Source organism: Narcine bancroftii, chromosome 11 (assembly GCF_036971445.1).
Source record: "Narcine bancroftii isolate sNarBan1 chromosome 11, sNarBan1.hap1, whole genome shotgun sequence".
Classification (NCBI taxonomy): domain Eukaryota; kingdom Metazoa; phylum Chordata; class Chondrichthyes; order Torpediniformes; family Narcinidae; genus Narcine; species Narcine bancroftii.
Window position 1 is genome coordinate 76,646,729 of NC_091479.1, and position 24,370 is coordinate 76,671,098.

Below are 24,370 nucleotides of genomic sequence, written 5' to 3' on the forward strand. Positions count from 1 at the left end.
TTACATATCTTTATCTTTCTGTCTGTTTTGTAGTTGTTCTGCAAATTTTCGTGCTTCCTCCGGATCCAAGAATAGTCTGTTTTGCTGCCCTGGAATAACTATTTTAAGCTCCGCTGGATACTTTAGCATAAGTTTATATCCTTTTTTCCATAGGTTCATTTTTGCTGTATTAAACTCCTTCCTCTTCTTCCGGAGTTCAAAACTTGTATCTGGATAGAAAAAAATTTTTTGACCTTTGTATTCCAGTGGTTTTTGGTTTTCTCTTATTTTCCTCATTGCTTTCTCCAATATATTTTCTCTTGTTGTATATCTTAGGAATTTTATTAGAATGGATCTTGGTTTTTGTTGTGGTTGTGGTTTAGGGGCTAATGTTCTGTGTGCCCTTTCTATTTCCATTTCTTCCTGTAATTCTGGTCTTCCTAGGACCTTGGGGATCCATTCTTTTATAAATTCTCTCATATTCTTGCCTTCTTCATCTTCCTTAAGGCCCACTATCTTTATATTGTTTCTTCTATTATAATTTTCCATTATATCTATCTTCTGAGCTAACAGCTCTTGTGTCTCTTTAACTTTTTATCAGATTCTTCTAATTTCTTTTTTAAGTCATCTACTTCCATTTCTACGGCTGTTTCTCATTCTTCCACCTTGTCCACTCTTTTTCCTATATCTGACATGATCATCTCTAATCTATTCATTTTTTCTTCTGTACTTTTTACTCTTCTTTTTATTTCACTGAATTCTTGCGATTGCCATTCTTTTACTGATTCCATATATTCTTTAAAAAAATATATATCCATGTACTTGCCCTTCCCTTCATCTTCCATTTCTCTGTGTTCTTCCTCTTCTTCTTCTGAGTCCACTCCAGGATCTGTGTCCTTTACTTCTGTCTCTTCTGGTTTTCTTGTTGTTTTGTTTGTTTTATTTTGTTGGGTATTTTTGGTCTTCTTATTTTTACTAGAAGTGTCTTGATGCTGGTCTTCTTCCTCTGGGTTGGTCATCTGTTGTTTCTTTGATTTCTTTTTACTCGCTTCTTTCTTGTTCTCGTTATTTTCTATGTTTTCCTCTTGCTGCTTTGTTGTGGTTGTCAATTTCAGCTGTGGAGATTTACTCCTCAGCTGGTCCCCCCTCCCGTCAGTGTTATTTTTGTCTTGCGCAGTTGCACACTTTTGTTTGGCTCCGTGAGCCATTTTTGTAGTCCCGAGTTCGGGGCTTCAACTGACCTTAGGGAGCGGGCTTCTCTCTCCATGGCGGGCCTCCTCGTACAGGTAAGGCCTTCACCTTCTTCTTCCGACGTCCTTTCTTCTTCTCTTCTTCCCGTTGCTTTTGGCTTTTCTTTCTTCGCTGCCATTTTCTCCACACCTTTACTTTCACTTTATTTTGGTTTTTGTGTTTGTGCCTTTGTTTTTTCACTGACTTTTTTTTAACTTTTCCGGAGAGTGCTGGAGTTCCCCCACCGGCCACTACTCCATCACGTGACTCCTCCATCAGGAAGCCATGTTTTTTTGAAGAAAGGGGACATCTTGAATGATCTGGCATGGAAGACATTGTTCTGTGAGCAAATCCGACGGAGATGGAGGAATTGTGAGAAAGCAATAGATTCCTTACAGGGGACAGGGTGTGAAGAGGTGTAGATGAGATAAATGTGGGAGTGGGTGGGTCTGCAGAAGTTTCCTGTCAAGAGTTTATCTCCCGAGCACTTTTCCCTCGAAGCTCTGTGCGTGCATATACATGCAGCCAGTGCAGAAAGGAAATTAATATGCGCACAAAAGGTTACTTATCTAAAATATTGAGGTAATTAATAATTAATTAAATACATTTCTTCATAGAATGCAATCATACTTGTATACAGTTTTACAATCATACAATATAGTTTTATTAGCCATAAGAGATAGTCTGTGCCAAAATTATCTTGAAACACTTTCAAGTTTACATTTGCGTAAACATTCAGTGCACACATACTTTTGTCACAGGAATAAAGTTGCACAACATAAGGTTTTTGTGCCCACTGACTATTGAAAATGAGAGGGAACATTGTTCCTGAGATGGAGACAGAGAGAGATCAAGAAAGGGGAGCATGCTGCTAAAGATGGACCACATGAATTTGAGGTCAGGGTGGAAGTTGGCAGCAAAGTGGATAAAGTTGACAAGCTCATCATGGGTGCATGAAGCAGCACCAAAATAGTGGTCAATGAAGAGGAGGAAGAGTTGAAGCCTTTCCTGTGTCAGCTTGTAGCATGGATTGTTCCACATAGCTAACAAAAGTAATTGAAGTGATGGAGGGCATCTATGGAAGTGTGTCATGGTTATCGGTTGGGAGAGACTGGACAAATCAGTGTTGAGGTAGGAAAATACCAGATCGATGGGACCACAACTGGGCAACCCTTGTGTGTTGGTTTGATGGTGAGGTTGGGATTAGTGTGGAGCAAGTGGAGGGCAAGGCATTCCAAGGGTGTGAAATTAAAATGAGTAAGGAGACTGTTGAAGTCAAGACAGGTTGTGGCCAGGGTGATGGAGGTCCTTATTATGTTGGCTATCAATGTGCCTTTAGGCTAGAAAGAGAGAGGCATGATAGGTTGATAGCAAAATGGCTTTACAATTCACTGTCAATTAGATTCTGGATCTACTTTACTTTTAATGGAATTTTTTTTTCAATTGAACAGTGATGTTTTGGCAGCATTTATAGACATATAGATGTAGCTAAAATTAATTTGAAGAATATTATGAAATCCAATATCAAATTAAGGAAGAAAAACTATAATCCATGACATTTTGTCATCATATTTCTACTTCCAATGTAAGTAAGTCTCATATTGAATACTTAGTATACTGATAATGAACAGATCCAATTACAGTAAATCCCCTGGTATCCAGCCCCTAGGTCAGTGGTTCTCAACCTTTTTCTTTCCACTCACATACCACTTTAAGTATTTCCTATGCCATAGGTGCTCTGTGATTAGAAAGGGATTACTTAAGGTGGTATGTGGGTGGAAAGAAAAAGTTTGAAAACCACTGTTTTAATCATATCTAATTGACTTGTTAGTTGCCCGGTTTCCAAAGGAAATGGGCCAATGACAATTTTTCTCAAGCAAAATATTTCAGTAACAATTGGGTCTAGAGCAGTGATTCTCAACCTTCTCTTCCCACTCACATATCACCTTAAGCAATCCCTTACTAAACACAGAGCACCAATGGCATAGCGATTACTTAAAGTGGTATGTGAGTGGAAAGAGACTTGGGGAACTTTACTGGGGAGGTAGGGGATCTAATGAATATCCGGATCCAGAAGCAGGAGGTTATGAGTAAATTGTTGGGACTGAGGGCTGATAAATCCCCAGGGCCTGATGGGCTGCATCTTAGGGTGCTTAAAGAGGTGGCTATGGAAATTGTGAAGGCACTGGTCGACATTTTCCAAAGTTCTATAGATTCCGGGGAGGTCCCTGAGGATTGGAGAGTGGCTGATGTGGTGCCGCTTTTTAAGAAAGGAGGGAGGGAGAAAACGGGAAATTATAGACCGGTTAGCCTGACATCAGTGGTGGGGAAGATATTGGAGTCCATCATAAAAGGAGAAATAGCAGAACACTTAGTCAGTAATAATAGTATAAGGGCTAGTCAGCATGGATTTCTTAAGGGTAAGTCATGCTTGACTAACCTTCTGGAATTTTTTGAGGATGTGACAAAGAGGGTGGACTCGGGAGAGCCAGTGGATGTGGTTTATTTGGACTTCCAGAAGGCCTTTGATAAGGTACCGCACGGGAGTCTAGTGGGCAAGATCAGGAGCATGGTATTGGAGGTAAGGTGCTGACATGGATAGGAAATTGGTTAAGAGATAGGAAACAAAGGGTTGGAGTAAATGGGTCTTTTTCAGAATGGCAGGATGTGACGAGTGGAGTGCCTCAGGGATCGGTGTTGGGTCCTCAGTTGTTTGTAATTTATGTTAATGATTTGGATGAGGGGATTATAAATAACATGAGCAAATTTGCAGATGACACTAAACTGGGTGGCGGTGTGGAGTGTGAGGAGGATGTAAGGAAAATGCAGAGGGACTTGGACAGGCTGGAGGAGTGGGCGGCTAAATGGAAGATGAATTTCAATGTGAACAAATGTGAAGTTATTCATTTTGGGGGAAGTAATAGGAAAGCTGAGTATTATTTAAATGGAGACAAGCTAGGGAGTGGGGAAGTGCAAAGGGATCTGGGTGTACTTGTTCACCGGTCACTGAAGGCTAGCATGCAGGTTCAGAAAGCTGTGAAGAAGGCAAATGGAATGTTGGCTTTCATAAAGAGGGGATTGGAGTATAGGAACAGAGACGCCCTTCTGCAGTTATACAGGGCCCTGGTGAGACCCCACCTGGAGTATTGCGTCCAGTTCTGGTCTCCAAACTTGAGGACGGACATACTAGCTATAGAGGGTGTGCAGCGCAGATTTACAAGGTTAGTTCCAGGGATGGCAGGGTTGTCATATGCAGCAAGGCTAGAAAAACTGGACTTGTATCCATTAGAGTTTAGAAGGATGAGGGGGGACATGATTGAGGTATACAAAATCATCAGGGGGATAGAAAAGGTGAAGTCTGATTACTTGTTCCCAATGATGGGGGAGACGAGGACTAGAGGGCATAGTTTAAGAATACAGGGTAGGCCCTTTAGGACAGAGATGAGAAAGCATTTTTTTACCCAGAGAAGTGTGAATCTGTGGAATGCTCTGCCACAGAGGGTGGTAGAGGCGGATTCGCTGACTATGTTCAAAAGAGAGTTAGATAAGACTCTTGTGGGTAATGGAGCTAAGGGTTATGGGGATAAGGCTGGAAAGGGGTACTGATGGTAATGATCAGCCATGATCTAAAATGGCGGTGCTGGCCCGACAGGCCAAATGGCCTACTCCAGCTCCTATTGTCTATTGTCTATTGAGAACCACTGCCCTATGGTGATTGGTAGATGCTGGTTAAGTGAATTTTCCAGTTGCTTGAGATTGTGTGTTGTGTGGGTTGGAGAATTTAAATTTTAAATATTCATATTTTTGACCAGTTTTTTTCCATAATTTTTTTTTACTAGTTGCTTAAATTCTGGATAATGGGGATTTTACTGTATTTATTAATTATAAAATTCAATTAAGTCTGTCCCATGTTAAGATTTTGAGTTATGAAAATGTATTCTGCAATGGGAAATTGCATATTCTTTTTTTTAAATTTTTTACAGCGATGGGCTTAAGGGAATATATATATATTCAAAAAATTATTTGAAGTCAGTGAAACACAGGGACCGGGATTAATTTGTTTGAACAGATTGTACTTGGTTGGATAAAATCTGTGGTTCGGACAAAATGTCGTTTTCTTTAGGCGATATTTTTCTGATAATGTATGGAAATGAATATTTTCTGCATTTATTATATATAAACATACACATACTCTATGCCATTGAAATAAGTCGTTATACATTAGTATCTAATCTTTACTTTATGGGCCTTGATAAAGATATCACATGACATAGCGTAGCTGACGACATTGAAATATAAAGAATGAGTTCGTGCTCTCAGAGGATGTCAGGGTCAATTAATTAAGTTAAAAAGAACAGTTATATTTCTCTTAAACTTCCAAACAAACAAAATACAGGCGTAGACTTTGGATCAACCCATGCTCGAGCAGTAAGAATGCTGAACGAGCAAAGGAACTGTTCACACTAACCATCCGAGGCTCTCAGATTCACAAAACTCTGCATATTCTTATTGTTATATACACCTCTGTCCTGATTTGATTTATGTTTTGAAATGAGCTTCTTAACTCCCATATGTTCACAATGAGAACGTGCAAACTATACATGGACAGCACTGGTGTTCAGTTTCAAACTTGGGTCTCTGGCACTGAGATCCATTGACACCAAAATTTCAACCCTTAATGAAGAACAGCTTTTTAACCACAATTGCCAAGACTGATAAAAGATTTAACTCATGAAATAAAACAAATTGAATGACACAGGATGGGCATTTACTTTTGTTAAAAGGCCTCCAACCTCAGAACCAATTTTAATTTTTCTCCATTCAATGGAAAGGTCAAAATGTAGGAAAGGGAAGTTCCTTTTTCCTTTGTTTACAGTATGTTTTGCCAACACCAAGCAACATTATCGCTAATCAAATATCAAGCCAAGTTTATTATCATCTGATTACACAAGTACAACCTGTCAAAACAGTGTTCTCCAGTCCTCAATGCAAAATATGCAGACATTCTTCTTTGGCTTGGCTTCGCGGACGAAGATTTATGGAGGGGGTAAATGTCCACGTCAGCTGCAGGCTCGTTTGTGGCTGACAAGTCCGATGCGGGACAGGCAGACACGGTTGCAGCGGTTGCAGGGGAAAATTGGTTGGTTGGGGTTGGGTGTTGGGTCTTTCCTCCTTTGCCTTTTGTCAGTGAGGTGGGCTCTGCGGTCTTCTACAAAGGAGGTTGCTGCCCGCCGAACTGTGAGGCGCCAAGATGCATGGTTTGAGGCAATATCAGCCCACTGGCGGTGGTCAATGTAGCAGGCACCAAGAGATGCAGACATACAACCAAATATAACACATATGCAGAACAAGTATTCGTACTGCACATATAAATAAATAAATATTGTTTTATGAATATGAGAGTCATGGGTTAGTAATGTGACCAGTTCATTTGGTCGTTCAGCATTCTCACTGCCCATGGGAAGAAGCTGTACCTCAACCTGATTTTTGATGTGTGTGTATACTCTAAATTGAAATTGTAGGTTAACCATTCTCTGCTTAGATATGACCTAGATCTGTGATTGGTTTATAATGAGCACATGTTCTTCACATCATCTCACTTATGGCTGAATGTTGAGAGAAATTTTAAGGGTCTAAACCCTTAAGATGGAAGCAATTTTGACAAGATCCTTATCAACGTCTGTGGAAATATGTGGCTTTACCTCTCTTTCCATTGTTTACCTGTATCCCTTTTGCATCTCTGCAGAGCATGTATTGAACCCAAACTGAGAAATAGAAGAAAAACAGCTTTCTCAGGCTTTGCTACTAACATTCTTAAGATTTTTCCCAGTGATATCAGTGGGGTCATCTGAGTCCTACACTTGGTCTGGACAAAATTCAATCTAAATGCTCCTTAATATTTGAGAGGTTTTCTGTCATAACAAATGATTACACTACACTTGTGGTTTCATGTTTGCATATATATTAATTGATGTTTTAATCTAACCAATAGATATGTAAAAACAAAAAAAAAAATCAGAATTTGTAATGTGTGCAGAAATGTACATTTATGCAGAGCTGGTTGTGGAAGAAGGTTAGTGGCTGTATCAATTTTGTAGAAGATTTATGATGTTCTACCATGTATAAGGTATAAGGCATCTTTTACAGTCAAATAGATTATGCATAGACAGTCAGCCACCTTTGTGGAGGGCTGACATCATGGAGGCATTGTCTAAAAGCAATTTGAGGCAGGAAGTTTAAGGTGGCAAAACTGAAGGAGATTTGTGTGGGAAGTCTTGGGAGGTGGAGAGGGAGATGAAAGTTTGGTTGGATTCAGGAAAGGTGATGAAAGGAGGATAAAGGATTTTTTTGAATGGATGATGGGATATGAGTTGTTGTTGTGGGACGATTTGTTGGGCATTTTTAGCAAGATGGTGACAAGGAGGGTCTGAGGAAATGAGGGGAGCTGGGATAGGGAAAACAATGAAATCAGAAGCTACAGACGGGGAAGATGGATTATTGTTGGAGGTAAATGGGGTGGAGGGATGAGAAGGACAATAGATTCCATTAATTGCCTGGCGGATGGAGTCAGACCCTGTAACTGACCCTTGGAAAAGTGCCATTTTATGTATGCAATGGTTGTACAGCAATGAAACACATCTCCATACAGATAACAGCAGAGCTCAGGATTGAACCTAGTTGATGGAGCTAGAGACAGCAGCTCTACTTGATTTTCATTTTGTGCACATCACCTCTCACCAACAATTCACCATTGTATGTGTGGTGAACTGCTGTACAGTCATTAATCTGGTTCTGACTCTACCCATGGCTCCTCTCTCTTAAGCCTGTACAAAGGCTCTAACACCATGAACCCTCCCCAGAAAGCCTGGGTCACAGCACAGGATGGCCTTCAAGTTCATTGTAAATAAAAGACAATAGATAAGTAACTCTAGTCTTTTGAGTTATTGATAGTGCATCAGTATGCTTTGGAACTGCCAGCTTGTGGCAACCAAAGAGCAAACATTTTATTTTGAACCTGTCTTGTATCACCATAAAGATCTTTTCATAAGATGGAGGACATTAAATCCTCCCTACATTTCTATATTCATATTATTGGAAGGTGAAAGATTATGACCCAGTATTTATCTGTTTTGTATTTCACATAACATCTTAGACCCATTAAGAAGACCAAGCAGTAAGTGAAAAGATGAAGTTGAAGAGAAGCTTGGCTAAAGAAGCAGGGAGAGAAGGAAGAATTCTCAATTTTTGTGAGAGTAAATTACTGAAGGATCAGTAATGAGAAAAAGGGACAAACTGTACCTAGCTATAAGTAAAAACATGAATTGTGAGCTAAACTCTATTTTCGTAAGAGTAGGAGAGAAGCAGCTCAGATATTGGAAAAATGAAGATTTCAAAATTTATTTTCTGAATTCTAGGGAATCAAGGAGCTGAAATAAAACAAGGGCAATGATGCTCAGGATGATGCAAGAAAGGACTTGGTCTCCAGTGTCTGGACACAGCTGGTCAGTGATGAAAATATTTGAGCAGCGTTCCTTTTTCTATTGAAGAAAATAGCAGGTAAAAGTTTCAGAATTCCACTTTACAATCAAATGCTTCATATTTAAGAAATGAGAAAACTGATGGAAATAATTTAAATACCAGCAACCTGCAAAGGCCATTTGTGTTTTTTCTCCCATACTCTTTCCCTTTCTCATGTCACACCTTATGTCCTCTAAATGTTACATAACATATGACTAAAATTTGGGATAATTCTGTTGGTCATCATAAACTCCGAGATATGATTACCCCTTCTGGCAGAATATCATTTATTTTAGTTTTGAAATAACTTATGAACAGGACATTTATGGAGATCTTCAAAACATTCCTATAAAACCATAGGATGAACTTTTGAGTTAACTTGGTTTGTTTGTTCTTTTGTGAAAAACATTCATCTTAAGTGGTTTAACCATTAAGCCTTGGAGTTTAAGTATTTTCCTTTTTCTAAACTGAAGTTAGTGCACTATGTGGGCAGCAGTAGAATTTCTGCCAAAAAAAGTCATTTCCTATTACATTGGTTTGGATGTTCAACATAAAACCATTTGGATTAAGAGCTTTAGCATTTGGGGCACTGAATTGTATTCAGCACTAATGTGGAAATCACTGACGGTCGCCTCTTAAAAAAAAATTGGTACAGACTTGTGTGAAGATCTTGGGCTTCCTGATACCTGGAGAGCAAATTGCCAATCACTCCATATGAAATTACAAACACTTCTCAGGAAAACGCGTCAAGTTTTCAAAACATTCAGGCATAACCACCTTACTCTCTGGAAATGTTCTCCTAAACCAATTCAATTTTGGTTCCTTAAACCCCAAATCATTAACTTTCAGACTATGTGCCTTCCTGTTCCAACATTTTAGTAACTTTAACAAATTGAAATCAACTATAGAAATTATCTTTGGAAAGTCAGCCTTCTTTTTCAATTTGCTAACTCTGTAAATAGCGTAATTATCAGTGAAGCTAATAAATGTATTTATGTCCTTGAAGATGGTTATCTTTCAATGAATACCATCAAACTTTATTATCTGGACCAGTAATTTGTAAGTTTTTGGAGAGTAACCTGTGAAAATAACCTGCCATATTTTCACTGTGGTTCAAAAGCAGTGAACATCATTAGTTTTCATTCCATATGATATTTTGTTAAGAAAACTTGGCCTCATAAGAAACACTCTCCAATCCAGGTAACATCCTGTTAAATCTCTGCACCCTCTCCATAGCTTCCACATCCTACCTGTAATTCAGGTTTGAACTTCCAAAATGCATCAATTCACCCTTATCTGGATTGAACTCGTATCTGCTACTTTTCCACCTAACTCTACATCCTGTCTATATCCTATTGTAACCTACAACAACTTTCTACGCTATCTACAGCATCTCCATCCTTTGAGTTATCTGCCAAATGACTACTTCATCAAGGCTCAAGCCCAAAACTTCATCCAGATCATTTATAAAAATCATAAAGAGCAGGGGTCCCAGAAAAGATCCATGTGGAATTCCACTGGTCACTTACCTCCAAGCAGAATACGTTCCATCTACTACTAATCTCTGCTTTCTGCAGGCAAGCCAATTCTGAATCCACACAGCCAAGATTCCATGGATCCCATGCCTCATGATTTTCTGATTGAAGCTATCATGGGGGACCTTGTCAAATGTCTTACTGAAATGCATACACCATGTCTACCAACATACCTTAATCAATTTCTTTTGTTTCTTCCTCAAAAATATTATTTAAGCTCATGAGGCATGACCTACCCCTCACAAAGCCATGCTGACTATCCCTGAGAAGACTACACTTTTCTAAATTCTCAAAAATCCTGCCCAATAGTTTGTATACCACTGACGCAAGTCTCACTGGCCTATAATTCCCAGGATTTTCCCTATTACCCTTTTTAAACAAGGGGACTGCATTTGCCATGCTTACTTACTGACATCTGGTGTGAGTTTGGAAACATTAGGATATAATTCCAGGGCAATACTCCTGGTTCATATGGAGATTATTTGATTAACCTAGATGTGATTGGTCATCCATTAATTAGCACCTAATTTCGCTACCAACTAATTTCAGATTGTGCCATGAGTGATTTAAAAAAAAATGCATGCACTGATTTTTTTACTGATAGATGTTGAAACGACTACTCATGATTTAGGGGTTTTCATTATGATACTAATGCAGATATCAATATGTATCAGGTCTCAACTTATGCAGAGAAAGAAGAACCATGAGATCAAATCTTGTGCCATCTTGATAGTTTCATACTATTCAGATGTAACATCACACTTGCCTACAATATGCAACCAAAAAAAAACCAAAACGCTGGAGGTAGTGGATGCAGTATCCACTGGAGGCAGTATCCATGGAAGAAAATGCACAGTCCATGTTTTGAGTCAAAACCCTTCTTCATTGCTGTTCATTTCCCTCCGTGGATGCTGTCTGCCCTGCTGAGTTCCTCCAGCAGTATTTTGTTTTGCATCTGCAGTCTACTATGTCTCCATGCATAAAATAACTGGTGGCCAATAAATTCTTGTGTGCCCTAAAAAATTGTGTCTTTGGTCATGACAGTGTCCACTGCATGAATAAGACATCCTTGATTTTGGAACTATTTGTCACTGCAGGATTTGGATAGTCATAGAGTCCGAGAATTGGACAGCACGAAAACATGCCTTTCAGGCTCTCTCATCCATGCCAACAGAGGTGTATAATTACACTAATCCCCTTGATTACACTTGAGGCAATGCAGTCTACTTTTTCAAGCTTTAGTCCAAAAGGACAGTGCATAGGAAGTGATAACATTTGCTGTACGTCTGATGTGGAAATTGTATACAAGCGTAACTCATTCTGGAAAGTACCCCTTGAAATTTTCAGGATGTTATTATCGTATTTTATTCTTAAGTACATTTTCAATCATTCTTCTTTGGCTTGGCTTCGCGGACGAAGATTTATGGAGGGGGTAAAAAGTCCACGTCAGCTGCAGGCTCGTTTGTGGCTGACAAGTCCGATGCGGGACAGGCAGACACGATTGCAGCGGTTGCAAGGGAAAATTGGTTGGTTGGGGTTGGGTGTTGGGTTTTTCCTCCTTTGCCTTTTGTCAGTGAGGTGGGCTCTGCGGTCTTCTTCAAAGGAGGTTGCTGCCCGCCAAACTGTGAGGCGCCAAGATGCACGGTTTGAGGCGTTATCAGCCCACTGGCGGTGGTCAATGTGGCAGGCACCAAGAGATTTCTTTAGGCAGTCCTTGTACCTTTTCTTTGGTGCACCTCTGTCACGGTGGCCAGTGGAGAGCTCGCCATATAACACGATCTTGGGAAGGCGATGGTCCTCCATTCTGGAGACGTGACCCATCCAGCGCAGCTGGATCTTCAGCAGCGTGGACTCGATGCTGTCGACCTCTGCCATCTCGAGTACTTCGACGTTAGGGGTGTAAGCGCTCCAATGGATGTTGAGGATGGAGCGGAGACAACGCTGGTGGAAGCGTTCTAGGAGCCGTAGGTGGTGCTGGTAGAGGACCCATGATTCGGAGCCGAACAGGAGTGTGGGTATGACAATGGCTCTGTATACGGTTATCTTTGTGAGGTTTTTCAGTCAAAACTCAAAACGGTCAACCAGTTTACCTATCTCGGCTGCACCATTTCATCAGATGCAAGGATCGACAATGAGATAGACAACAGACTCACCAAGGCAAATAGCGCCTTTGGAAGACTACACAAAAGAGTCTGGAAAAACAACCAACTGAAAAACCTCACAAAGATAAGCGTATTTTCAATCATACATCTGCAATAAACAGAGCAACATAATCTAACCTGAGGAAATCACCAAAGATTTTATCTTTTTTTTCGAAAAAAGCGTTTTGAATACATTTCAGAATATGTGGATTGAGAGAAAGGACATGTGTGACTTGGAGGACACAATGCAAAATAAATAATGCATAGAATGCCATCAGAACAAATGTCATAATATCTCTGAATAAACATGTATGATACATTACCAAATGATTCTGACCAAATATAAAACATGAAAGTCTACAGATACCATACAAGTGAAAGAACAATTCTGAGACCTTCATCAAGGCTCAAGCCTGAAATGTTGGTTATGTATCATTATCTTTCCTTTATAAAGTATTCTGTTTGACCCTCTGAGTTTCTCCAGCATTGTGGTTTTACATACAGATTGGATCTCAGCTATGAACTCCAGTTCGTACCAATTTAGGCAGGTTGAATGAATACTATTGACAGTCTCAGGACTTAGAGAAAAACTAAGTGGAGAATTGCTGGAGAATGAATCTCAGTTCAAATGAGCATCGATTAAGGTTAGGATTAAATCCACTTATTCCCTCTTCACAATCAAATGTATCACTTCCTATAACACATCCTGTATTCACTACTTTTGCAAAGAATCAAAGGGATAAAATGTCTCGTAGAACTTTAACTAAGAGCAAATGTTGTCAGGAGAGAGGTATAACATTCTGCATTGTACCTAGGCCAACCTGATGTGCATCTTATTTAAATCATCTTTCTCCCATGATCCTGAGAGGTGGGACAGTGTTCTTAATTTTTTTTTCTTGCTGTGAAGTTCAGTGTCTTGTACAGTCTCTTTCATTCACCAGATTAATGCAAAGAGAAGGAAGGGAGCTTTGTTTATTTATTTTAAACCACACATATTTTGTTACTACATTCTATGTATTTGAGTGGGGCATTTCTTTTCTATTTTTGAAACACAAACTCTTTTCAGTGTGAGAAATTTCTGCAAAGTAAGATTTTTGTGAATGTTTGTGAAATGCAGTATCTGGATCAGTTCAGGGAAGCTGTCTAAACAATGAAATCCTTGCTTTCCAGTGAGAATATTCTGCATGTTCAATTTAAATGTTGTCTGGTGTTTTTGTGTTTGCAAACCCATGGTTCCACTTCATTGCTACTTTTAAAATTGGAGTTCCATTGAAGTTTTCTCATGCTCCATCACAATGACAGTTTGTTTAATGGAAGAATTGTTAAGAAAGGAATATTTAATGAATTTAAATGAGAAGTCTAATTTTCATTGGAATTTTAGGAGACAGACTAGTTTGCTTAATATTTAATTATGTTTAAATGTATGCATGTCACACTAGAAGTAATATACTGCATACACAGCAAAGCCATGACCTAGTTTAATTCATAAATAATCCCCTAAATTTATTCTTCCTAACTTCTTGCACTTTTTCAAAAGAAATGAACCTCATTTAAGTGGAACAGCGAAGTATTTGCCTTGCTTTCAATATATCCATAAATTTTCCAAGTTTTTTTCTTAGTCTGATTCAAGGACATCCAAAAGTCAGAATGACTATATTGGACATTTTAAACATTTTAATTATTAATTATAGTATTTACAAATCAATTTTACCACCAAATTGCCCATCCTCTTTTAAGGGTGCCACAGGAGTTATTGAGTTTTGATTCTTGTGGCAGGAAGTTTTTTGGGACCGTGCTCAACCTGCTCTGAAATGATTCAAGAAAAGAAAAAAAAAGCTTAATTAGCATAACAATGAGTCTTTTCGGTTCACCAAAAGTTTAGAAATCGAGTGGACTCAAATGCTATGACAATGATCCAAGTTATGCCTGTTCCTTTTCTACTTATAGAATGTTATAGTTTTGAATCCTAGAGCAAATTCTAATGTGCTCATTCTAAGCCTTTTTTAAATTGATTAATAATCTAAAATGTAATAATTTATGCTCAACTCACAATTGAAAAGGGGTACAAAGATAATTAGATATTTCTATCACACTGAACAACAATTTTTTTCAGAAGGTTTGCTTCCTGAAAAAAAAATTGGGGATTATGATAAACAACTTCAAGCTGAACATAAAGATAATTTCAAATTTGCTATATTGTGTAGGAAGATGAAGAAACATTAAATTAACTTTTATTAACTTTAGCATTTTTAATTGCATAATGATGCCGACACATTGTATTAGTTCAACTGACCTAAAATGTTTTGCCACTGATTTTCGTTTGTACTGAACATCTGATGCCTCTCATGTCAGTGGCCAACAATAGTCAGCCAGTATTGATGGAATCCAATTGGGCATATACTATTTTTCCATGGTTGCACTGTCCTGGTGAAACCTTTCACCATGTTTGTCCTGACTGCATCAAGATAATCAGGAAAGAAGTCTAAGTGCGAATGCAGAAAATGAATTTCAATGACATGCTGCACTTCATCGTTTTGTATACTTGAAGTAGACTTAAAATATGACAGGAAATCACAAAACTAGATTATATCTAAAAAAACAATACATGATAAGAAAAGTGTAAGGTGATTTTCATGATCGGCAGCCCAAAATCCATAAAATATACCCCAAAAGTGCTCAGGAAGCAATATTTTTGTTGTCCTATGTACTTTGCTTTGTAGTACTCTTTGCAGACGATGCCGCTTTAGTTGCCCATTCAGAGCCAGCTCTTCAGCGCTTGACGTCCTGTTTTGCGGAAGCTGCCAAAATGTTTGGCCTGGAAGTCAGCCTGAAGAAAACTGAGGTCCTCCATCAGCCAGCTCCCCACCATGACTACCAGCTCCCCCCACATCTCTATCGGGCACACAAAACTCAAAACGGTCAACCAGTTTACCTATCTCGGCTGCACCATTTCATCAGATGCAAGGATCGACAACGAGATAGACAACAGACTCGCCAAGGCAAATAGCGCCTTTGGAAGACTACACAAAAGAGTCTGGAAAAACAACCAACTGAAAAACCTCACAAAGATAAGCGTATACAGAGCCGTTGTCATACCCACACTCCTGTTCGGCTCCGAATCATGGGTCCTCTACCGGCATCACCTACGGCTCCTAGAACGCTTCCACCAGCATTGTCTCCGCTCCATCCTCAACATTCACTGGAGCGCTTTCATCCCTAACGTCGAAGTACTCGAGATGGCAGAGGTCGACATCATCGAGTCCACACTGCTGAAGATCCAGCTGCGCTGGGTGGGTCATGTCTCCAGAATAGAGGCCCATCGCCTTCCCAAGATCGTGTTATATGGCGAGCTCTCCACTGGCCACCGTGACGGAGGTGCACCAAAGAAGAGGTACAAGGACTGCCTAAAGAAATCTCTTGGTGCCTGCCACATTGACCACCGCCAGTGGGCTGATATCGCCTCAAACCGTGCATCTTGGCGCCTCACAGTTCGGCGGGCAGCAACCTCCTTTGAAGAAGACCGCAGAGCCCACCTCACTGACAAAAGGCAAAGGAGGAAAGACCCAACACCCAACCCCAATCAACCAATTTTCCCCTGCAACCGCTGCAACCGTGTCTGCCTGTCTCGCATCGGACTTGTCAGCCACAAACGAGCCTGCAGCTGACGTGGACATTTACCCCCTCCATAAATCTTCGTTCGCGAAGCCAAGCCAAAGAAGACAGTTAATGTCATTACTGGATTGAATAGGTAATGCCACTCCATATGAGGATAGTTTTATGTCAATATCAGGAGGTGTTTGAAATTCCATACACTTCTGCATTCATGTATTTTGATCATTTTTATAAAGACTTTTTACCCCCTCCATAAATCTTCGTCCGCGAAGCCAAGCCAAAGAAGAAGATAAAGTATTTACTCCAGTTGGCTACTCTGTTCTCTAAATCCTTCTTGAAAACTGTGGCTGTCTAGACAAATTAATCAATTTCATATGTTGTTTGCCACTTGTTCTCAAGTAAGATTATGACATTTAGTCTTTGTTGATGTGATGTGTATAATGGTGGCTGATTATACCATCTGCGTCTTGAAAGGTTATTTCATACAAGTGACAGGTGTAGTGATGCTGTAGAATCAGTGATTCTTGATTTTCAAGATTCTCCTTTTCTCTTGCTTCCTCCATTCCAGCTTTCCCATTTGAAAGAACACCGCTTTTTACCTGGGTTTGTCAAACAGAATAATCCGATCTATTGTTCCCAAAGGTGCATATTAATGTTAAAACTCTTCAAGGATGTTCTACGAGAGTATTTGAAGCTCTTTCTTTCCCCAAAGTAACTGTCTCTGTGAAATAAAATCTCCATAAATGAAGCCACAAGGTTAAGGATGTATTTATATGTAATTCAGCATTCATTGTCCTTTCTGAAAATAATATGTAACATTTAATGATTTCCTATGCAAACACAACATCCCTTCCTGTTTATTAATACAAAGAAACTTGATGTGTGATACCAGAGGCAGACAACCTTTTGCCATGTGTGGGCCAGATAGTATGCCAGTGGTTAAATGGCAGGCCACAATCTAATCATTATTAATGAAATGGCTAAGAAAGAAATCTCATAACTTTCGCTTAAAAATAAAAAATTATGTAAAGACAGAGAACCAAATAAAACTAAAGTAACTTGATTGTGAATAATCTCACATTATAGTGAAACTTTTTAACATTGAATTGCATTTCAAAAAACTCATAATGAATAAATAAAATATATAAATAAAAATAAAATTTCAAACTCATTCTAGCATTGAGTGTGAATAAGAGGATGCGACTAGAGTTTCACTCGGACGATGTCTCTTCAAAGGTGTATCGAGTGGAATGAAATATAAAACAAAATCAAATAGATAATTAACTAAATTTTAAAAATTGATATAAACTGAGGAATCAGAAATTTTTAAAAAATGAAACTCACCCTGGCTCAATTTTCAGTACAACTGTGCATGAACCTTTCAAAAAAATGAAGAGAAAAACTAGCTCTGACGAAGAACAATTCAAGTCCCAAACTAATAGCTGGGTGCAGCCATGACTATATGATTGCCTCAGGGCGACATCTATTAACTTTCTGGGTATTTGCAGTTCACTCTTTTTTATAGGTAATGATATTGTTGCTCCTTTTCAGTTCCACATCTATTTTTTGACATTTAACAAATGTTTTCTATATTGCATTTTTTTTGGTTGCACTACTTATGGTACATGGTATTTTTGCATTGGGTTACGGTCTGGATAAATTTGGATCCAGCCCACAGGCCGTAAGTTGCCCACCCCTGTGCTATACTAACCATAAGGCAGCAGCCATTTTCACCACTAGAAATAAAAATGATCAACAGTTAATTAAACAACATCGAATCCTCTGTATTCTTGTTAGCATTGTAACCAACATTGGTAATGTACATTCAGGATGCTTTATCAGTTGGCCTAGCTTTCAGTTACTTGCAAAATAGGACAATGGACAAAGTATCTTTAAACACTGTGTAGATATTTTGTGGTCCCTTGACATGGATACTTGTGAGAAACCTGCCCCTTTCATTGCTCATATGTCAAAATTCTTAACTGTGTGCAACAACACCACCAGCACAGCAGATTTGGAATTTCCGAGTCTGACAAAACAATGAAATACTATGAAGAACACCCATGCCAAGCGTGGATATTAGCATTGAGCATATGATTTGTGTCAACCATGTCACATATAACTACATGAAAGATGTATGCAGTGAATTGGATAAAGGAAATAAGGAGGTTGAATATCCCAAAATACACCATAGAGGTTACATCAAGAGATACAATTCGATAGATTAATGACAAGGGAATATGGCCCATAAAAAGCAAGTTAGGTATGACTCTGCAATGAAAGCAGATCATCCCTATGGAGCACCTTCATTCTTCCTTGGCTCAAAGATCGAGGAATCTAAAACACAAACTTGCCTCAGCATTTTTCCTGTACCAGGCAGGTAGGTCCTGACTTTCTGCCTTGATCACAGTCCATATACTAGAATATGATTTACAATCATTATTATTAAAAGTTCAACTGAAAATCTTACCATCTTTAAATGCCATGAGAGATGGAACAGGGAAAAGGCTGAGAATATTATCAGAGAGAAAAATCTAATCTTTCAATGGTTCTGATAAATCCAAAGTCCAAACTCCAAGATTCTTTATTTTCAATTCTCTCTTTCCTAAAGAAATAGGCTGCTCTTATTTCTTGGGCCAATCTATCCTCACTACATGGTACATTTCCACCTGCCCTGACAGATTAACTTAATTGTGCATGTTGATATAATACAAGCAGTAATTAGTGGTGGTGTGAATCCCCCCAGGTAGGGTATAATATAACCAAGTGATGACAGTCAGATAGATCTGCAAGCGAACTTAGGGAAGTATTGGCTTCCAAAACAGACAAAGACTTTGCAACTTCAAAGAATTGCCCAATGATTCTAACTCGCAGGTGTTTTTGTTTCTCAGTCAAGTACCTATTTTTGCGCTGTCCCACAAATACCCAACACTTAAGTCCTGTTTATGCCTTGACTCCATTTTGAAATGACAGTTTTGTTTTGAAATAGCATGTGTGTGATCATTTTTCAGTCCGGCTAAGTACAAGATAATGACTTAGAGGAGGACAAAATTATACAAAGTAATACATAATAAATATTTGGAAACTTTAAAGTGCAGAGAAGAAGAAGGATATTAGAGTGCATGACCACAGATCCTTGAAGGTAGTATGATAGATAGTTATAGCATCGAAGAAGATATGCAGGTTTTTTTTGTCTCAGAATGTGTGAGCTGGGTACTGTGAACATATCATCATCAGCTGTGTCTTTTGTTAGCAAAATCCTCTTATGCAGTGGTTCCCAACCTTTTTCTTCCAACTCACATCCCACTTTAAGTATTCTTCATGTCATTGGTGCTCTGTGATTAGTAAGGGATTGCTTAAGGTGGTATGTGAGTGGGAAGGGACGGTTGAGAACCACTGCTCTAGACCCAATTGTTACCAAAATATTTTGCTTGAGGAAAATTGTAATTGGCCCATTTCCTTTGGAGTTATGAAACCGTGCACATAAAAAGTCAATTAGGCACGATTAAAACAGTGGTTTTCAAATTTATTTATTTCCACCTACATCTCACCTTAAGCAATCCCTTACTAATCACAGAGAACCTATGGCATAAGGAATACTTAAAGTGGTATGTGAGTTGGAAGAAAAAGCTTGGGATCCACTGCTGTAATGCATGAGTGCAAAATAAAAATGGTTGCTAAATCATGAGTTTTTTTATTCAATTTTGAACATATTGAACAATGCCCTTGTGGTAATTGATAACAAGGGTGAACAAAGGCTCACCACAGTTTCAGAAGTTGGCATTGAATCCTTTTGTGAATTCTTTGTGTTCTTTCTCTTGAAGTAGTTGAACAGCATGTTTCATTGAGTGAAGGTTGAATTCCATTGGTTTAGTCTTGCATAGGTTGTCTTTTCAAATTTCAGATTTATTGCCACATACAATCTTAGGATTCCTTTTTTCTGCTGCACGGCAGAATTACCACTAATTGGTCGTGATAAAAATAAACTGTACACAGCGTAAAACATGTAAACAAACAAAGAACTGAAAACAAACTGACTGTGCAATATAGAGAGAACAAAAAGAAAATCAATAAAATGCACAAGTAAGTCCTTAAATGAATCTCTGATTGAGTTTGTCATTGAGGAGTCTGATGGTGGAGGGGTAAGAGCTGTACCTGAAACTGGTGGATCAAGACAACCACAAATGGTACTACATTCTCTAGGTAGTTTAGTTCAACATGGATAGAGAGAATATAACACAATATTGCTGACAGTCCATTTTTATTCTGTCCATAAATTGAAAAACTTGTAAATTAATAAAATAAAAATTGCTATCTTTAGAGGAAAGATAATTGAAGGGTTAGTTATAGTTGAACATCTTAAGAACCCCACCTCAATCCACATAATTAAATGCTACAAAGTTGACAGATGGAATCAATGTCCAAGAAGAACCATCAGAAATGTAAGGCAGGTTGTTTAACATAAATATATTGAAAGATTTGAGAAAATGATGCAGGATAATATAGTCCAATGAATTCTAAATGTGCTGCTTAGCAAGAAGAAATTGAATATCAAATAAACATTTGATATCTTGGTATTGGTCAAGTAAGCACAGAATCAGGAAAAGGGAAGAAGGGGAAAGGTTATTGCTGTGGCAGCACATAACATTGAACTATGAGTGCATTGATATAATTGTGATATCAAAAAAGGATATCAGTCAATTCAAATGAGCCTGGTAATCTCAAACAAAAATGTAAAGCCTATTGTATACATGAAAGGACATTGTACACAAGGATAGGTGAAGGATTTTTACACAGTCAAAATTCAACAGAACCTTTCAGTGTGTCACTAACATTGAGAAAATGGATACTGAGACTACAGTATTGGTGATGCGTAAGCAGTAATTACAAATTACATTTGCTCGATGATAGGGTGAAACTGGAGGAGTCCTTGCTGCATACTGAAGATGGGATCAAGGTTACATTGAAGTTGAAGTTAGAATGAGAAGTGGTAAAAATGAAGCAAAACAGCTACTTTTTTGATTATTCTAAGATTCAAATTTTAACAACCCAGGACTGGCTATCAGAGATCTGACCACATTGGATAGAAATTAAGAAATCAAGCATATAAACTGCCTTTGTTAGCTGTTTTTCACAAGTAACCCCCCTCTCCCCCATGTTTCACGATGAACTTGGCTTTCAATCCCACAATCCAATTACCCTTTTCACACTTGCCTGATTGCAACGCTGGTGTCTGCGACACCAGGGATTGTACTAGGAGTCGAGGCTGTCAGCCCCCGGCATGAGATGGCCAGCGTGGAGCTGATTTTGCTTTCACACTTGCCACTTTAAAGGCCGATTGGCATTTGATTCCTGGGATCACTTGCAAGTGACGTCAATTCTTGGTGAGATTGTGGCGTTCTTTGCATTTGTGGGCAGTATTCCATGTACAACCCAACAGTTTGCTGCTGTAAAGGATCATGAGAATACGCTCCTGATATGGAAGGAGGTGGTGAAGATGTTACAGTGTTGCCATATTGCAGAAGAAGTTACAAGCTGGAATCCAAAGAAGTATTCAAAGGAAGAAATTATATCCTCCAGCAGCTTGTTTTTATTTGTCTCTGCAGTCTCTTTTATGTATCAACAGTTATTCTGAATATTGAATTGAATTGTTTGCTGTTCCATATACAGAGATACAGTGAAAAGCTTTGTTTTGAGTGCAATCCAGATAAGTTAACCCATCTAAAAGATGGCAGGTAGTACAATAATAAAACATAAATGCAGGTTATGGTGTTACAGTAAAATAAAGAGTGCAGGGTATAATGTTACTAAGACAAAGCACAGAGTGTAGAATAAATCACAGGTAAAACAGTGCAAAAGTATCTTACTAACAAAAGGTCTATTTAACAGTATGACAACAGTAGAGATAAATCTGTCCTTGAATCTGGATGTTCATGTTTTCAAGGTCATGTATTTTCTGGCCATTGTAAGAGGAGAGGAGTGCACAGGGTGAAATAGGTCCTCTAATATGTTGGCAGCTTTTTCGAGCAACGAGAGGTTTATGAGGGGAGGTTCATTTAAATGATGGTCACTTAAATGAGTTTAATTTTCATCTCTCTTCAATTTCTTGGTCTTGGGAGAGCAGTTCCTGTACTAAGCAGTGGTGCATCTGCAAAAGTTGCAAAAAAATTCTGGTACATGATGAATTTCCTGAGGCTTCTGAAGGTGTAGAGTCATTTGTGCACTTTTTTGGACCAGAACAGATTTTTAAAAAAATAATTTTTAATTTATCACAATGTGAACTGTAACAACCAAAATATGTACAAACGTTTCTCATTAAATATACACAATGGCATTTTCCCCCTTTTTTCCCCCCTTCCCTCCCTCCCCACCCCCTCCAAAACCAATAAATATTCAACATATACAATACAATAAAACCATAAAACAATGTCTTCACACAAAGGAAAAACAAACAAGAAAAATGTGTCATCTACTTTTACGCACTAAATCAAATTGTTTTGTCTTCTTATCATGTTAGGGGATGGAGGTCCGAGGCAAGCTCTCTCTGTTATGTTCCATGTATGGTTGATCAGAACAGATTGTTGATGATATTTATTCGAAAGAACCTGAAGCTCTCCACCTGTTGATATATTCAGGACATGTAACATGGAAGCATTCATCTAGGCAATGGATTTGAAGTGTTTGAATGTCCTGAACACTGCATTTGTTTCCTTTCATTTCTCCCCACTTGTGTCTCTCCCGATTGTAATTTGTGCAAGAATGCCTGCAGCCATCTGTTCTTTCTCCTTCAAGAGGTGTTGGCTTAAAGTTTTTCAGGCTGGCTTGAGTTGTATTCTCAAAAAAATAACTGGGTCCTTGAGAGTGAGGAAGATGAAACTATGTTTGGTTCATGATATTATCATCAAAATAATTAAAATGTGAAGCATCTATAATTAAAAACAGGAATGTATAATTAAAAATACCAAGCACCAACTTCCAATAAAAGGTTTATTTCAAAGGCACCTAACTTTCTTTGAATATCTCTGTTACTATAGGTTGGTTCCAACTCTGTATTCATCTTCTCAACGTTAGCATTCATCTGCTATGAGGCCATATCTGCATTCCTTTAAAGTCTGCTTAATCTAACTCCAAAAACAGTTTAAACATAATGTAGCGCCTTGTTCTGATAAAAAGCCATTGACTTAAAACATTTACTATTGTTCAACAGATGCCAGTTGACCTACTGCGTATTTGCAACAGTTTCAATCTTTGTTTGATTTGCAGCATTTTTATAATAACCATGTTAATATACTGTATTGAATACATGATGACTTCTTATCTAAGTGGACATTTTCTTAGGAATCCTCAGCTAAGCAATGAAGATTAATTGGAAGTCCATCCAATTCAAGGTTTGTCACACTTTGTATGCTCTTGATCCTACATTGATTGGATTAGACGTGAGCATTTTTGGAGAATCTTTGTATTTCCCAATGCATGACTCAGAAAGCTACTTCTTTAAAGATTAGTCCTGAGGTTTTTTTAAATGTGTGAGTGAATTTGGCATGAAAAGTTGGGTAAGTGGGGGGAACTGAAACCCATCTAATGGAGATCATCCATCAGAGACTAGTGGTGAGAAATGGAACGCTTTGGCACCAATTTTTAAGGAGAAAATTACACATTTTAAAAAAGTAAACCCCATTAGTGCCTCATGGACCTACCCAATGGGAGATAGACCAGCCTCAAAGGACATTGTGCAGCAGAAAAGTGTGAAAATTAAAACTTAAGCAGCATATGTGCCACCTGTGACTGTCATGCCCAGTTCTGGATTTTGTATTTAACAAAGGATGTATTTGCATGGGAGTCAGTGCAGGGAAAGTTCACAAAATTGGCTCTTGGGATGAAGGGGGTGTAGTGGTCGCATACTTACCTTCCTCGGGAGCGGTGCTGGTTGCCTCTAATAATGTAACTGAATCAACAAACGAGAGTAGTAGCACACATGTGTGGGTATGTTAAGTGTCAGTATACGGGTGATGAATCCCAGACACCAGGAGAAGGATTGTGAGAGCATCAGGATTACCCGTGTGGCGATGAGTCAATGAGAAGGTCAGAGGGGTTTGGCTGGGTGGTGTTTGAAGAGTTCAGGAATGCCCCTGTCTAGTGCCCCTGCAACCTTTTGATTTTTAATTTAGACATACAGCATGGTAACAGGCCATTTCAGCCCATGAGTACGTACTGGGGGTGTAGGTTAATGGGGCGGCATGGACTCATGGGCCAAAATGGACTTTTACCGTGCTGTATATCTAAATTAAAAATTAAAAGGTTGGCCACCCCTGGTCTAGTGAATAATAAAGAAAGTGAACTTCATGGCGTGCTGAA

The 24,370-nt window shown here is 38.7% G+C and overlaps 1 protein-coding gene across 1 annotated transcript in view; it reads left to right on the plus strand.

Annotated features, from left to right (window-relative positions):
• The window catches only part of LOC138745947 (structural maintenance of chromosomes protein 1B-like), a 299,213-nt gene that overhangs the window by 27,832 nt on the left and 247,011 nt on the right, over positions 1-24,370 (plus strand). Inside the window, exon 2 of the mRNA XM_069903513.1 lies at positions 8,625-8,766. The gene's annotated coding sequence lies outside the window, so the exon portion shown is untranslated. The remainder of the gene's footprint in view (positions 1-8,624; positions 8,767-24,370) is intronic.